At 43.1% G+C, this 7406-nt stretch overlaps 1 non-coding gene across 1 annotated transcript; it reads left to right on the top strand.

Moving 5' to 3' along the window:
- The first annotated feature begins 4203 nt into the window (after positions 1 to 4203).
- Positions 4204 to 4310, top strand: LOC125110477 (U6 spliceosomal RNA). Its single transcript, XR_007130650.1, has one exon. It is a non-coding gene; the product is annotated as a U6 spliceosomal RNA (small nuclear RNA).
- The last annotated feature ends 3096 nt before the right edge of the window (positions 4311 to 7406 follow it).

The raw sequence follows: 7406 nt of genomic DNA on the forward strand, positions 1-7406 counted from the left end.
CAAACGTTGTCTCATCACCATCACCACCATCAACATCATCATCCCATCATCCCCAGTATCACCAGTATCATCACCATCACCAGTGTCACCGTCACCGTCATGAGTATTATGATCACTATCATCGCCAATATTAAAACCTTCACCAGTATCATCCCCATCACCAATAATGCCACCATTAAAGAAACTAGAAACCAGCTATTGGTTTAAAGGCCTAGTTAGTGACAAAGACTCCTGACTCCAGGGGGGAAAATTAATCCCACTCACCAGAGTTTTTTCCTGCTATCAAGAGTTAAGCCAGAGTTCCCATTGTGGCTCAGTGGGTTAAGAACCTGACTAGAACCCATGAGGATGTGTGTTTGATCCCTGGTCTCTGCTCAGTGGGTTAAGGATCTGGCATTCCCACAAGCCGTGGTATAGGTTGCTGATGTGGCTTGGATCTGGCATTGCTATGGGTTGTTATGGCTATGGCATAGGCTGGCAACTGTAGCTCTGATTCGACCCGTAGAATGGCAACTTCCATATGCCACAAGCTCAGCCCTAAAAGAAAGAAAGAAAGAAAAACAAACAAACAGTTAAGCAGTGGGGGGGAGTTTCTGTTGTGGGTCAGCAGGTTAAGAACCTGACATAGTGTCTGTGAGGATGTAGTTTTAATCCTTGGCCTCACTTAGTGGGTTAAGAATGGGGCATTGCCATAAACTTCAGTGTATGTCACAGATGCAGCTTGGATCTGGTGTTGCCGTGGCTATGGCATAGGCCTGCGGCTGCAGCTCCAATTTGACCCCTGGCCCAGGAACTTCCACATGCCCCAGGTATGACCGTAAAAGAAAAGAAAAGAAAAAAGAAAGAAAGAGTTAAGTTAATGGAGTTCCTGCTGTGCCACAATGCATTAAGGATCCAGCATTATCACAGCTGTGGCATAGGTCACAGCTCCAGCTTGAATTCCATCCCCTGCCCAGGAACTTCCACATACCACAGGTGCCGCCTAAAAAGAAAAAAAAGAGTTATGCAGAACTTTTAGCATTATCCAGTGCTCATGAATGTTCATAACCACAAACCCAAAGCACTCACAGCAAAATACCGAACAGCTTTCAGAACTATTTATTATACTTTATTTTATTTTGTTTTATTTTACTTTCTGCTTTTTAGGGCCACAGCCATGGCACATGGAAGTTCCCAGGACAGGGGTTGAATCAGAGCTGTAGCTTCCAGCCTACACCACAGTCACAGATCCAAGCCATATCTGCCACCTACACCACAGCTCACAGCAACGCCAAATCCTTAACCCACTGAGTGAGACTAGGGATCGAACCCACATCCTCATGGATCCTAGACCGGTTCGTTACTGCTGAGCCATGACAGGAATACCCAGCTGTCAGAACTTTAAAAAACAATGAGTCAATTATATTCTGCTTCATTGTCATGATATCAGTATTTTAATTGGATCTAATCACTTGAATGTTGGTGTTTTATAGACAGTGGAAGTTGCAGAATATTGGTCTGTGATTCATCCAGCCTGCAGACATAATTGCTTTGGCCTACTCATGTTAGGCACAGGCAAAGGTGAGGTGACTGACACCAGGGCACAAGATTCAAATCAAGTTAATCTGCCTCCAAAAGATTTCATTGTGCCACACTGCTCCTTTGAATTTCTTCTAGGCAATATACATATTGTGTAATATAAAATAATGGTTATTATTGGATATTCAATTGTATAGTTGTTTCCATCATAGTGTGTGTGGATGGAAGTGTCTGTCTATCTGTCTCTATGCACGTACGTATGTAAGGCTATGCTGAAAATTTGTTTGTCCCTCTGGATGGTCACCCTTTCCTTCTTTCCTTCCTTTCTTTCTTTATTTTTGGGGGGTGGGCTGCACCCACAGCATATGAAAGTTTCCAGGCTGGGGGTCAAATCAGAGCTACAGCTGCTGGCCTATGACACAGCCACAGCAATGCAGGATCTGAGCTGTGTCTTGGACCTACACCACAGCTCACAGAAATGTCGGATTCTTAACCCACTGAGCAAGGCCAGTGACCGAACCAGCATTCTCATGGATACTAGGCGGATTCTCTTCTGCTTTGCCACAATGGGAACTCCTGTCACCCTTTTCTATTCTGTTCTCTGTGCTGGTTGGCTGACCTGTAAGGAGGACATCTTACGGGTTGTCTATAAGGATGACTGCCTTTTCCTTTGGTTTACAGAAGATGGGTTCATCCAATAGGGTATATCAGCAGGAGATGGGAGAGAAGGGACAGCAGGAGTATGGGGTATTGACTTCCCACCCCCTCCCCAATGTGGTCACTGTGAGAGGCATAAGTCACATCCCTTGACCAGTAAGGTCTTTGCTCTTATCACCCCAGGAATAGCATGACTCTGTTCCCCTACACCCTCTCACACCTTTGTAAGTAGCCTCTTTATAAAGGTCTCTTCAAATTACACAACACGACGGTCTTGTGTTACTTGCCCTGACCCTCTGATTGATGCAAATTCCTTTTTTTCTTTTTCTTTTTCTTTTTTGTCTTTTTAGGGCCACACCTATGGCATGTGGAAGTTCCCAGGTTAGGGGTCGAATCGGAGCTGTAGCCACCGGTATATTCCAGAGCCAAAGCAAAGTCATATCTGAGCCACGTCTGTGAACTACACCACAGCTCACAGCAACAATGGATCCTTAACCCACTGAGTGAGGCCAGGGAATCAAACCTGAGTCCTCACTGATACTAGTCAGGTTTATTACCACTGAGCCACGAAAGGCACCCCCGCAAATTCTTAACAGAAAGGATGTAATGGACTGTGTAGTTAATACTGTCCCCTGCCCCCATCCCTAGCTGGAATATCCTCCTCCTTTCTGTCCACTTCTTTTTTCTGCTGGCATCATAAAATATATGCCCACCCACACCACCACCTCGCTGCCATAGCTCCCTCAGGGTCATGGTGGCCAACAGCATGGATACCCTGCCCCTAAGCCAGACAGTAAGGATTCTTCAATTGGAACTTCCCACAGTAGAGGTCAAGTTTCTCCTCTTCTTGAACAAAGAACTGATGACTGTAGCTTAGGGGCTGTCTGTGGCCCTCCTCCCTGGTCTCAGGTAGAGCCTTCTGTAGGATGTGGCACTACAGAAACCAGCAAGGATGAGAAACAGATGACACTCAGAAGAGGCTCCTGGGGTCTCTGTGTCCAGTTCCGCACCCTGAGCTCCTGGCCCCTGCTGCTGTCCTTTACAATTGCCTTCACCTTTATGTGCACTAATGGATTGTATATTCATCCTGCTTGAACCAGTTGGAGTTCCCTTTACATGCAATTAAAAAAAAAGCAGTGATGAAAACAATGGCAAAACTTGACAAACCGATAGGTTTCTAATCTTGGAATCCAGTTGTTTTGAAGAATTCAGTGATGCTGGCAAGAAACACACTAGGAAAGTCCTGATCCCTCCACACGTGTGCCAGAATCGATGGAACTTTTTATTACCAAGACCTTCATAAAGCCTGTACTGAAACCCAATATATTTTAGGACATATTTTGGATGTGTTCCTAGTCCAGATTATTCCTCAGAGGGAAAAATGATTGAATGGGGAGGCAGGGGACAAAAAGGGGGTGTGCCAAGAGGGGAGAGCTCTCATTCTGATGTTTAAGTTAGCAAATATGGTTAGGTGCCAATGACTAACAGTGAGGCTTCGGTTTTAATGCTCATTATAGAATCCTACTTATTAATTTATGTTTTTGTTGAGAGAGCCTGAATTAATGTTAGGTAGAAACATAGAAGAAAATATATTTTTCCTAAATATAGGACATTGCCTCTGTTGTTGCAACCTTGAATAGCTTCCAGAAAATTACAGACACATCACAAAAGACAAATGGGGTCCATAGGTCATGACAAGAATTTGCTGTATATCAACATACTTGTCACCCATTTCCCCAGCAGCATCATTGTGAGGGTAACAAATCCTTGAAGAGGTAGGAAATGGAGTCTAGAGATTTAGTTCATCTTCCTGCATTTAGAAGTAGTAAGGCAGCACAACTTACCACTTACCACTGTCAAAGCACATGTTTTCACTAAAATTCTAGGTTTACTTTTAGCGCATTTATATCATTACTGATGTGGTTCTCAGAAGAACTTGGGACACCGACTTTATAAGAGTTCATAAAATTAACAATGAACATCATTAAAACACCATAACAGAAAAGACAAGATGAAGAAATAACTTTGGTGCCCTCTTTGGCAGCACATAGACTAAAATCGGAATGATGCCGAGGAGACTGGCATGGCCCCTGTGCGAGGATGACATGCAAATTCGTGAAGCTTTCCATATTTTAAAAAGAAAAAAAGAAAAGAAATAGCTACAAAGGAGGGCTGGAAATATTGAGAAAATGTTCCCCAAGGAGAGGATGGGCAAGGGAGACATTCAAATCCAAGTTGTCTTCAATGTACCAACTGCTGTTTTTACTCTTGAAATGGTACTGGTGAATTCACTTGGAACTTAGAAGAAAATATCCCTAGGGGACGAATGCTAAAAATGGTGGCTACAGAGTGCTCCTTGTGGCTCTTCAGGTTAAGGACCCAACGTCTCCGTGAAGATTCGGGTTTGATCCCTGGCCTCACTCAGCGGGTTAAGGATCTGGCTTTGCCACAAGCTACAGCATAGATCACAGATGCAGCTCAGATCCAGTATGGCAGTGGCTGTGGTATAGACCAGCAGCTGCAGTTCCTATTTGACCCCTAGCCTGGGAACTCCATGTGCCATAGGTATGGCCCTAAAAAGAAAAAGCAAAAAAAAAAAAAAAAAAGAAAGAAAAAATGGTGGCCAGGTCTCTAGCAGGCCTTGTAAAATTAAGAATCCTTATTTAGCTACACCAAAGAATTCTCATTCTCTGTTCTTTCTGAAGGTCAAGTAGTGACATTCCAACCTGCCACTAGGATGATAGAATTTCTGTTTCCCAAACTGCTATCCACCAGCACCCCACAGTTTGGAAAGTAGTTTCCTCTTATAATGGGTCTACAATGAAAAAGAATTCCTTCCCCCATGATGACCAAAGAAGAAAGAATTCTCAGGTAGCCAGTGTTAACATGTACGGGCAGTGACCAACACTTTAGGGATGTTCATTAGTTTGTTTTCAGGGCTTGGGAAGAGCCCATGTCTGGTACTTGCTTCATTTTCTTTTGCAATAGTGTGTGATTGCTTCCCTAAAGTTGGTTGAGTCTAATAGACAAGCCATGTTGCTTTTTGATCATGAGGTGGCAGGTGTTTGGTATCTTCTTTCATGTGGGCATCTAACAGCATCTGTAAATCCCAGGTTGCGCCCCCTCCTTTTGCCCTTTGTCCTCATTTAGACCTCAAGGGGAAGATCACCCTGGACCACTTGAACTGAGGTGCCAGAAACCACGCAAAGGTCCTACCAGCCACTTCCCAAGATTCTCTGATGACTCAGCCCAATGCAGCCTCCTTTACAGTTTTCCAAAAACAGCTAAAGCCAGAAATAACACAGATACAATTTTTTTTTTCTTTTCCTGGCCACACTGCAGCATATGAAAGTTCCCAAGCTAGGGGTCAAATTGGAGCTGCAGCTGGGGCCCACACCACAGCCACAGCAATGTGGGATCCTTAACTTACTGAGCAAGGCCAGGGATCGAACCCACATCCTCACAGACACAATGTCGTGTTCTTAACCTGCTCAGCCACAATGGGAACTGCTTTTGTTTTGTTTTTGTTTCTTGTTTTGACGATATACATTTAAAAAAGTCAGCCTCAAAAACGTTTATAGTCTTCCCAAAACATTAGCATGCAAATGAGTTAGCTGGTAGTCACTAATAACTTTTTTCCCTGCAAAATTGTGGGCTCGTTATACCAATTATTGCATTATCAGCCTATTGGAACAGACTTTGATCATCCAGAGACAAAAGTGTATCTTGGAACCAATCCATGAAGCAACAGATGAAGTCTGTTTGGATTGTCCTTTCTTGCCGGCTGTGCTCATCACCACTGCTGACCACGGAGGCCTGGCCTTGGTCATGGTGAATGGTTCCAGTATGCCTTCCAGAATTCTTCAGAGATGAGCCCTTCCTTGGCAACACTCCCTTCCGAAACGTTCATAAGAAGGAGTCATTGCCACATAGATGTGGACTCTCTGACACACAGAGTGATCATACTCATCTTTCAGGATGCTGGAAATTCTGATCACAGTGTATGCACACATTTAAATGATTTAAACCCCATCTCCCCTTTACAGCATTATTTCCTGTACACTGTGTGACATCACATGCAGCCAGATTGAGGACACTCTGATCAGATCTATGTATGAAGAGGCTAAATGTTATCTACAAAGTGAGCAAAGTGTTCACACATCTATCATCTGGTTGATATTGATCACTTAATGATTAATTAAACATTTTATACATATGTGTATCTTTACATTGGAAGATTCTAGGCATCATCTGGAATTAAAATTTAATCCATGTTCAGAAAAGTTCTCTCCATGTAAGTCAATGCTTGATAAACTTTTTTTTTTTTTTTTTTTTTAACCTGTGCTTGCAACACACAGAAATTTCTGGGCTTGCAATCAAAACTGCACCACAGCAGTGATCTGAGCCACTGCGGTGACAATGTCAGATCTTTAACATGCTGTGGCACAAAGGGTACTTCTTAATGAACTATTAAAGCAACTTAAGTTTAAAGTGGAATTGTCAGAGTTCCCTTCATGGCACAGTGGTTAACGAATCCAACTAGGAACAATGAGGTTGCAGGTTCGGTCCCTGGCCTTGCTCAGGAGGTTAAGCTGGAGTTGCTGTGAGCTGTGGTGTGGGTCACAAATGTGGCTCGGATCTGGCATTGCTGTGGCTCTGGCGTAGGCCAGTGGCTACAGCTTTGATTAGATCCCTAGCCTGGGAACCTCCATATGCCGCAAGAGTGGCCCTAGACAAGACCAAAAGACAAAAAAAAAAAAGTGGACTTATCAAGATTATACAGGACAATATGATTAGAATGAATCTTTAAAAATAACTTAAAAACATATTGACGTTATCATTTGCCATTGTCTATATTAATTTTGAATCAATTAAATACCTGCTGACCATTGATGTTTATCATTCCCAAAGCTTTTCTAACTCCACTGTATTTTCTGTATTATAAACTCATTGTTGCAGCACGGTATTAAACCATTTGATAACACAACATACTGTCATTTTTTTTTTTTTTAATCCCTGAGGATTCTTTCTCTCTCGCAGTTTAGGTACAAATGTTCTAATTGTGGTAGAGCATGGTAATTCAGGTTAGGGGCAGGTTGTAACAAGAACCATCTGTCCTTTTCCCCCATCTGAGTCCTTCTGTCATGATTAATTGTTATTACACACAAAAAAACAAATCCTCTTTGCCGGGGTTTTCAAGAGGCAGCAGCCATTGCCTCCCTTTAGAGTAA

This window comes from Phacochoerus africanus, chromosome 10 (genome assembly GCF_016906955.1).
Source record: "Phacochoerus africanus isolate WHEZ1 chromosome 10, ROS_Pafr_v1, whole genome shotgun sequence".
In the NCBI taxonomy this organism is placed as follows: Eukaryota; Metazoa; Chordata; class Mammalia; order Artiodactyla; family Suidae; genus Phacochoerus; species Phacochoerus africanus.